Source organism: Elephantulus edwardii, unplaced genomic scaffold (genome assembly GCF_000299155.1).
Source record: "Elephantulus edwardii isolate Elephantulus edwardi_28Jun2011 unplaced genomic scaffold, EleEdw1.0 scaffold00055, whole genome shotgun sequence".
Taxonomy (NCBI): Eukaryota; Metazoa; Chordata; class Mammalia; order Macroscelidea; family Macroscelididae; genus Elephantulus; species Elephantulus edwardii.
Window position 1 is genome coordinate 1,096,962 of NW_006399805.1, and position 10,178 is coordinate 1,107,139.

A 10,178-nucleotide genomic window follows, 5' to 3' on the forward strand; every position below is an offset into this window, starting at 1 on the left:
CGGCGAGTCCTCGGGCGCGTCCGTCCCGCCGCTTGGCTGAGCCGCGCAGGAACCGAGCGCCGCGCGCCGCCGCCGCGGATCCGCTGCCTGACGCGCCCTGACGCACCGGAGCTCCCAGCCAGGACCCCCGCGCGCCGCCCCGCTAAGTCATTGGTCGCCGCGCCGAAATAATCTCGTTCTCTCAGTCCCCTGTCCGCTGGCGAGCCAGGTAATGAGCCGAGAGCGCGGACTCCCTGGGCGGAACTTCTGGGCAGCGTGCCGGCCGCGCCCCCAGCGCTGGGGCCCCGCCAGCGGGCTGTACAGCCCAGTCCCAGCAACTTTTTTTTTTTTTTTTTTTAAAGGGAAAAAAAATATATGCTAATACCTGCCTGTCTTTCGGTTCATCCGCGCGCACGGGCGGAGTGTCCCGGGATGGCACGGCTGCCCTGCGCGCCTGCCCTGCGCTCGCCCGCGCCCCGCAGCCGGAGGTGCAACCAGAAAGTTTTCCCGTTGAGCATTCAACTCTTCGTCCTGGGGCGCCAGCAGTGCCCCCGACCCTCCACGCAGACCTTCACTAACAGCATTTTAAACCAGAAACGTTTGTAACCTTGAAAGCGCAGAGAATCCTCTCTTGGCTCAAATTGAAACTTAAAAATCCTCTGAGCAACGATTTAACTATTCAAGCAACGGAAGAAAAAACGCATGTTGAAACTGCATTAACCTGTCATGGGCGTACAAACAAATTTCCACGCTGAAGTATAAATTATAGTCTAGCAGCAAGATAAACACATTAAAATGGACTCCAACAATTTTAATAATACTAAGTCACGTTTCCAATTAGGCAGCATCTTATACTTCTGACAAAATTTACAAATAAGAAAATGATATGGAATCCTATTAGGGTGCTGTGCAATTCTGGAAGTTTTCCTTTCTTATATATAGTCTCAAGCAGATGTACAATTTATCTTTGAGTTCTTCCTTGTTTTCATTCCCCCCTTTTATTTTTTTAAAACGTAAAAGCATATAGAAAAGTAAACAATAATTTCTAAAAATAGTTGTATCTTGATTTTTTATGTACACAAGCTTTCCTTTTATGTTACTGAATTATGTGCATTTTGTTGTAATTCTTCGGTGTTTTTATTTATTGTTTATTTTGAAAATGTAAAAATACTTATCACTAAGAATGATATGCACTTATGTACATACTGTCAAAATCAGTCTAATGTGACCACTGCCATAAATGCTTCAGACTTTTAAAAATCCATCAAAATTAAGTATTTAATATAGAACTGAATATCAATTTCTCATTCCAGTTTCACTTACTTTCTCCCCTATTTACTTCCTCAGGGAATCAGTATTGTAAAGTATATATTCTAGCATTATTGTGTATTTCATATTTGTTATACATATATAAATATCCATGATTACGTATTTTAAATTTCCTTTAATGATAAAATAATGTACATATCATTTTGAAGCTTGCTTCCTTCCCCCAAAATGATTTTGAGAACTATTCATGTTGATACCTACAGAATTAATTTATTCATTATGGCAGTCTTAAAATGTTATCAGCTCTTTTATTTTTAAGATTCTTCCATTTTAAAAATAGATTTTTTATTATAAAATTCTTCATCTCAAAATTTTAAACCACCAACTTGCAATTAATCCACACAGTCAGAGAAAAAGCTTAGAGCTAGAATTCTTCACTAACTGCTTTTCATTTTATTGTAGAAGAAAAAAAGGAAGATATTAAAAACACAAAAAAAAGTATTACAAATGTCCCTGTATCTAGTTCACTTCATCAATAAATGGTAACATATTGTCATATTTGCTTCAAATCTATTTTAACAATTTCAGTCTCCAACATTTCTTGTAAGATTAAGGTTTCCTTTTGTATGCCTCTTCAATAATATTCTCTATCACACACATACCCCACCCACCCCCGACAAACTTATCATGATTTCAGTCTATTACTTTTGAGCCTAGGCTTATACTTTCACTATATCTTGATTCATAAAGTGGACTGCCACTGCCCTGTATGATTCTGAAAAGTGTGCACATGTGGTATTAGAATGCACATGCCATTCTGCAGCTTCCTTTTATTTTCCCACACAGTATGTTTTCATTTTTTCTCTCCATGTTGATAAACATAGATCGAGGTCATGCATTTTAATTATTATATCATAGATTCATGCATACTATTGTGCCGTGTTTCTCCAGTCCCTGTTGGCGAACATTTAAGCTGGCTGCCAATTTTTTGGTATTGCAGTAATGCTAATAGGAACCCATGTGTCTGTGTCCCCCTGCCCCCCTTGCACATATGTGAGACATTCTCTGTGCATGTACCTAGTTGGGGAATTGCTAGGCTGCACACACATTTCCAGTTTAACTAGAGAGTGCCAGATTGTTCTCCAATTTACAAACCCATTAGCAGTGTGTAAGGGTCCTTATTTGCTTCCCATGACCTTCAGTACTTTGTAGAGGCAGACTTTTCTTATTCTGCCTGTTTGATTTTTTCTAAAACTCCAGTATCTGATTGTTTTATTTGAATTTCCCTCACTGTCAGTGAGGTTGAGCATGTCTTCATGTATTTATTAACTGTTGAAGTTCCCTGGTCTGTGATTTGCTTTTTTCATAATCATTGCCCATTTTCCCAATGAGCTGTGTGTAATTTTTTTTCTTCTTGATTTGTATATGTTCCATGCATATAAACATTAAATCTATTTCTCAGTCTGTGCCTCCTGTTTTGGTTTTGAGTGTCTTTTGTACTAGAGAAAATTGTAAATGTAGTCACATCCGTATTCCTATTCATTCTTTATCATTTATATAATTTGTGCCTTATTAGAGAAATCTTTCTATTTCTGGTATGATGACGATTATCTCCTTTGAGGGCTCAGACCGCCTGTCTTAATGTGTTCAAGTTTTGCTTTTCCACATTTGTGAAGCTGACCTATCCAGGCCTTTGTTTTTGAGTGGTGTAAACTAGGGACCTAATTGTCCTCGCCACAGTGGTGGACTGCAGCTGTTCTGATGGGATGTGCTGACCCGTCCTTCATCTCCCTATTGATGGGCCACCATGATTGAAAAGTAAATTTCCATATATTCGTGGATATGTTTCGAATTCATCCTTTCCTACTCATCAAACCAGTTCTGAGCACATACCACACTTTCAGTTAATGTGGTGTTTTAGTAAGTTTTGAAATCTGGAAGGACACATCCCAGCTTTGTTCATCTTTAAAATTGTACTGATTATTTTGGGACTTCTACTCTTGTGGGAGCTTTGGTGACCTAGTGCTAAGAAGCTGTGTTGCAATTCCGAAGGCTCATGATCCGAATCCACCAGGTGCTCCGTGGGAGGAGGGTGGGAAATCTCCCGTAATTTACTGCCTCTGCAAACCTGTCGGAGGGTCAACTGGGGGTTGTTTCTGACTCGACAGCACACAACAACAACTCTTGTATACTAACCTTAACACACATAAGGTTTGTCATGTCGTATTCACAGAATTTTAGGATTTTGCTGAGTTAGATGTACTGGTTAAATTTTGAGAGAGATAACATCTTTCAGGAGCACTGGTGGTATAATCATTAGGCACTTGGCTGCTAACCAAAAGTCTGATAGTTCAAATCCACCTGGCTGGTGTACCAGAAAAAGATCTGGTCTCTCTTTATAATCTGTTTCCATAAAGATGAAAATAAAGCTATAGCTTCCATTAAGAGTACAGCCCTCAAAAACGCGATGGGTTTGGTGTGAGTTAGAATCAACACAACATAACCAACAACATCTATATACATTTATATTACTATGGTTTTTTAAAAAAAATAGCTTTCCCTTTATCACTGTGAGTATAAAAGTCTTAATCATCACTCATGTGTTTTTTCATAGATAATTTACAATTTTTGTTGTCATTATAAATAGGAATCTTCACTTATTAGAATTTTAATTGGTTGTTAGCTTGGAAATACTTATGGTTGTGGAATACAGATTGTGTTTTAACAAACTTGTTAAACTTTCTTAATAATTCATTTGCAGATTTTTTGTCATCTGCATTTAGATAGTCACATCTAGGATTTCCATAGAACATCAAATATAAGAGTCAGAATAAGCTTTGTTTTCCTATTTCTAACTCAGTGAAATGTTTTTAATGTGTAATCTTTATAGACAATATTTATTCTGTTTTTAGTAGAAACTCTTTACTAGATAGAGGTAGTTTTTTCTACTCTAATTGTGCTTAAAATGAAAATATTTTAAAATCTTGTAATGCATATTAAATTTTACTAAACATTTTATTACAGTTCTTGAGACCATTATATGGTTTTTTCTTTGACATATTAATATAAATGAGTTCCATTGATAGTTATTTAATACACTGTCACATGTACTCTGAATGGTTCATCGTTTTAGCATATATGTGTATAAGTAGTTTAAGTAGTTTTGTTTCCTTGTAGTGCACTTGTTGAAGCTTGATTTGAAAGGTTGTTGTTGTTCAGGTGTTATTTAGTCACCTGCAACTCATAGAGACCCTATGTACAACAGGTCTGAAGCCTGCCCTATCCTAAGCCAGTCTCACTGACTCGAATATTACCCCATGTACTGTATCAGTGCATCTCATCTGGGGGCTTCCTCTCCTGTGCTGTCCCTCCACCCTTCTGAGCATGATGCCCTTCTCCAAGGACTGGTCTCTCCTGGCCTCATGCCCAAAGTATGTGAGACAGAGCTTCAAAAATCCTAGCCTCCAGGGAGAAACTTGGTTTCACCCTCTCCAAGACAACTGTCATAAAATGCATTTGGAATTTCCCAACTTACTCTATTTTCTGTAACAGTTTGTGTGAGGTATGTTTATCTGTTTCTTGAATGTTTAGAATAACTCACTTTTGAAGCCATGATACTTAGAAAATTCAACTTGATCCTATTCCGATGAGTTCTCCATTTCTTTGTAAGTCAGTTTTGTAATTAATATTTTCTAAAAATTGAGCTATTGTTTTTAAACCTTCAAAAATTTTTGCATATAGTAATAAACCAATCCAACATCATTGCCACCAATTATGTTGATTCTGACTCATTGAGACTGAAGAACAGAGCAGAACTGTCTCATAGTAGAGTTTCCAAAGCTGTAATCTTTACAAGAGCACACCACTACCTCTTCTTCCTAGGGAACAGCAGGTAGGTTCAGACTGACAGCCTCTCAGGTAGCAATCTACATCTTTTTTTTTTTCAATCTACATCTTTAAACACTCTTTCACCTGGGTTCCTTCATGCCTTGCTCAATTTATTACTGTCCCATTGTACAGGACCCTCAATGGAGTTTCCAAGGTTACAAGAGGAGACTGACCATCTTTCTCCCAATGAGTCACTAGTGGATTTAAAAAGCCACCAGAACTCCCTGGCATAGGGCTTCAGAGGCTGCAAATCCTTGAGGAAAGAGACTGCCTCATCCTTTTCCCTCAGAGTGGCTGTTGGATCTGAACTACCAACCTTTCGATTAGAAAGTTCAACATATGACACACTTTTCATATCATAATTGTTGCTGTTGTTGTATACTATCAAGTTGGAAATGACCCATCATCGCTGACCCTCCAGCAGGTTTTCAGTGGCAGTAAATTGCACTGAAGGAAACTGCCCATCCTTCTGCAGAGAACCTGGTGGATTCGAACTACATGCCTTTGGGACTGCACTTCAGATTCTCACACTAGGCCACCAGACCTCCCTATGGTAATACTATCTTATTAATTTTTTAAAAAGAAAAAAAAACACCCCAAACAAGCCTCTACACTATCTATAGCTATATATTTGTGAATTCTCTGGTTTCCTCTGAATAGAGTTCAGTAGATCACTAGTCTTTTCAAATAGCTTTTGTTGATCATAGTTGCATCTTTAAAAAATATCTACATTTGTTTCATGTCTGTAAATATTTTTATTAATCTCTCAGTTTTGCTTTCATGAAATTACATGTATATCCTTTGTTTTTTAAAAAAGTTTTTCATATCATCACTTTCTATCCTTTTATTTCCTAGTGAATTATTTAGGGTTATTAAGTTTCCCCTCAGAAGAAGAGAAGAAGACCCTCAACAAAATGGACAGATGCTGTGACTACAACAACGACCACAACTGGTTTGAGCATCTCAGAGCTCGTGAGGGGGACACAGGGACAGGGCAAGGTTCAGATCTGCTGTTCACAGGGGTGCTAGCAGCCATGGGAAACTTGACAACACATAACAACAACAGTAAGTTTCCCTAAGAGGGAAATCTCTCTTGCTTGCTTTCCCACAAGTCTTCCAAACAATGGTTTTATTGGAGTTCAGTCCTAAATATGTCATAATTCAGCTAACTCTTCAGAAAGTCGCCTGCTTTTTCCTGCGTGTCGGGAGCCGTCCTACCAACGGAGCGATAAGAGAATGTGTGCTTTTGTGTAGATGATAAAGTAAGAACCGCTCTTTCTGAAAAAGCAGGTACATCTATACTTAGGGTCAGCGGTCCCCAAAACAAATACATCAGCATGTCAAGAAACATTCTTTTCCCCAGAGGCTGATCTTCCATACTGCTGGCAAACAGTCCCACATATTTCATTTTTTCTGAAAATTCAACGTGATGATTTTCTATGTGTTAGGTGTTCTCCTGGCATTGAGAGTTATGGTGGTGAATACAACAAAGCAAACACAACAAAGCAAAACTTTCTGTTCTCATGGAGCTTCCATTCTGGTGAAGGTATTTGCTTCTGTTTTCTTAAATTGTTATACAGGCATCTTGGAGATGGGCTGATACTACAACACTGTCTTGAGCAGAATCTCTTGGCAAACAAGCGGATACAGGGAACTTGGAGTTGGAGCATTCACGGTGGTTTGGGAACGCTGAAGGAGCGCCTCTGGTTCCCGTGGAAGACACCCAGGCCCTAACTGCTGGGAAGCACTTGAGGTTTTAGTCCTATGAGCTACCCTGCCTGAGAATCCAGGGAATTGGACGACATGACTCAGAGGAGGTCCCTTGTCACATAGGTTGTCTCTCCAGGAAAGGGAGGGTCTTGTTGTGGTCGCTTCTTGGGATCAAGGAGTTCACGTGATAATGGGGAGGAGGTCATTTGCTCAAGTGGGTGAGAAGATATTCGGGAGCCTTTATCTTGTTGCTGTTATATCATTTTTTTTTTCTGTAAATGGTGCACATTAGCCAACACTCTCTCAGGAGATGATTGAAAGGACGATTGAGGATCATTTGAAATGGGAAATAAAATGGGAGTAATTTCTCAGAATACTTTTTACTGTGACCTTAAAGTCAATGTTAGTAGATAATGATCTCTCTCCCAGGTGTCAAAGAGACATTCCTGAAGTGGTCTGGGAGGAGCCCTAGAAAGGTACATCGAGTGGAGGGATAGGAATATATAGACCAGCAGGTTAGTCCACTCATGATTAGTAATCAAACAGATGCTCAACGTTCTCAGAAATATTATAAACCTGCTCACATCTTCTTCCTCCTTTGTGGCAAAGTCCAACCCATTCTTAGCCATTCACGCCCATTCCTCTTGTTTCCTCAGGACTTACATCCATAGCCCATCTCCTCTCCCTCCAGAATCAAGTCTTTCCTTCTCATCAGAATAATTTGAATCTATATTCAATAATGGGGCAGTATCTCCAATTAAAAATCAAACTCTCCATTCTATCTTGACTCACCATTCTCTTCCAAGTTTCTCAAGAGTTGATTATATTCCTTTATTGCCACTTCCCTAGCTCCCTGTTTTATTAAACTCAACCAACAGTTAGCCTTCACTCCAGAAATTCTTCTTACAGTGAATGTTGACCTCTATGCAGGTAAATGCAATCCTCTAATTAGTAAAATGTTTAAAACAGTTGGACTCTCGTTGAAACCCTCTTTTCTTTTTATTTCCATGAAACCCTCCCTTTTAGGACTACCTTGGGTTGTCCCAAACATTGCTTTTAAGTGTTCATTTCTCCCCTTTAGACAACCTCTAAAATACAAGGTTCTACAGAACTCTATCTTGGGCTATTCTCCCTCAAGCTTATCTACCTGATATAGATAATCTTAATGATTTCCATAGCTTAAATCCACCTATAAACCAACAATTTACACAATTATAATCTTTGCCTTAGCTCTCTCTTGCAAAGTTGCCAGAAATTGCTGTATTTATTTAAATACTTGAGAGTCACCCACTTATCTTAGGATGCCTCACAGATATCTCAAGTTACTAAAAAACCATTACTCCCAAATCTCCTCTTCCATTCATGTATGCATAACATTGGGCAAATCTCTTGTAAAAAGACTTCTTTAAAGAGTTAAAGAGCAAAGATGAAGAGAAAGGTATGCCTTCCCAAAGGGTTAAAGAGCAAAGTGTGGAGGAGTAAGGTGCACCTTATCAAAGCCACGGTCATTTACGTTGCTTCAGATACATGTGAGAGCTGGGCAGTGATTATGGATTACCCATGAGAAACTGATGTCTTTGACTTGTGGTGTTGACAAAGAATATTGAATATACCATGGGTTACCAAAAGAAGAACAAATATGTCTCAGACAAACTGCAACCAGAAGGTTCCTTGGAGGCAAAGATGCAGAGACTCCATAGCACATTCTTTGGGTGTGTTATCAGAAGGGGCCAGTCCTTGGAGGAGGACATAGTGCTTCATCAGGAGAAGGTCAGAATAAAGGAGCTCCTCAGTGAGATGGATCGACTCAGTGACTGCAGCAATGGACACAACTACAGCGACTGTGTGGACGGCACAGGATGGGGGACTGTCTCCGTCGGCCGCACACTCACTGGGTTCACTGTGCGTCAGATCCACTACCACCAGACGCTGGGAGGAATGGGAGAAACCAGAGCTCTCAGATGCTGCCGATGTGACTACAACATGGTACAGACACTCTGGAAAACGGTTTGCTAGTTTCTTTCAAAACAAAACACGAGGAAACTGTACATACTCTCACAATACAAGCCAGCAGTCACCCCCTTGGCCTATCCATCAGAGGAATGAAAATCTAAACTCACAAATCTGCACGCTAGTCTTTCTAGCAGCGGTGTAACAGGGAACTCTAGTGGTCTAGTCTGTAGAGGATTGCACTGCTAACCCAGAAGCTGGGCTTCTCTGGAATTTTAATCCACCAGCAGCTCTGAGAAAGATAAGCAATCTCCCCCTGTGCGATTTACAACCTCAGGAAGCCAGCCGGGGTCCAGCTATGAGTCAACTCAGTGAGGGATCTGTGTGTGATAGCCCATACTGGAAATGCCCCAAATGTTTTTTAACAGGCAAGTAGTTAAATCGGCTGTGAAAAATCCACAACAGTAATGATAATAATTAAGAGTGTCAGAGACAGTGAGACTGGCTCAGGAGAGGGCAGGGTTCAGAGCTGTTGGGCACAGGGGGGCTATGAGTTACAAGCGACTTGATGGCATATGACAATAACAAATTCAGAGTTCTCATGTAATAATAACAATAATAGGAAGAGGCAGTAGCTGAACCGATTCTAACTCACAGTGGCCCATGTGTCAGAGTAGAAGTGTGCTCCTCCGTAACATTTCAGTGACTAATTTTTCAGAAGCAGAGAGTAAAGTCTGCCTTTGCTCCTAACACCTCTAGGTGGACCTCCAGTCTTTCAACAGCCGAGTGTGTTAATCATTTGTATCACCCAGAAAAATGGACTCTCTTAAGTGATTCCTCCTTGTTACTCTTGCCACACTAATCTCTCCCCAGTTTGCTGTCAGGTGGTAAAAGTCATCAAAAGCTTTCCAACCAATTAAAATAAGATTTAAAACAAAAGCATCCCAGCACAGTGAAGATCAAACAGGTCCAAACTATCCAGCAGTGAGTGGGCTGCTGCCTGGCCCTTCCTCTTCCTCCCACCCCACCCCCCTGCATTGCCCCAGCTTCTCTGACGCTTAAATTCACAGCCTTCGTGCCAGCTGGTTCCTCAATCTGGCCTGCTCTCTCCTTCACTCTTGACCTGAATTACTCCTCTCCAACTTCCTTTCTCCACTAGCTTCCACTTCCTCACTTCCTGGCATCTCCACTGTAAAGTGTGTCCCTTCTGTCAGACAGTTATTCATTCATTTACTTTTTTGCTGAGTGGGCTTCTGTAGGGAGTGGGGCCGAGGTGGGGGAGCTCCATGCCCTGGAGCTCTGAAGCCTCCCCCTGAGCTAAGCAGATAGTTATCTGCCTCTGCTTTTCAGTCTCCTTCTCTCTTTCACCTCTCTCTTCTCCA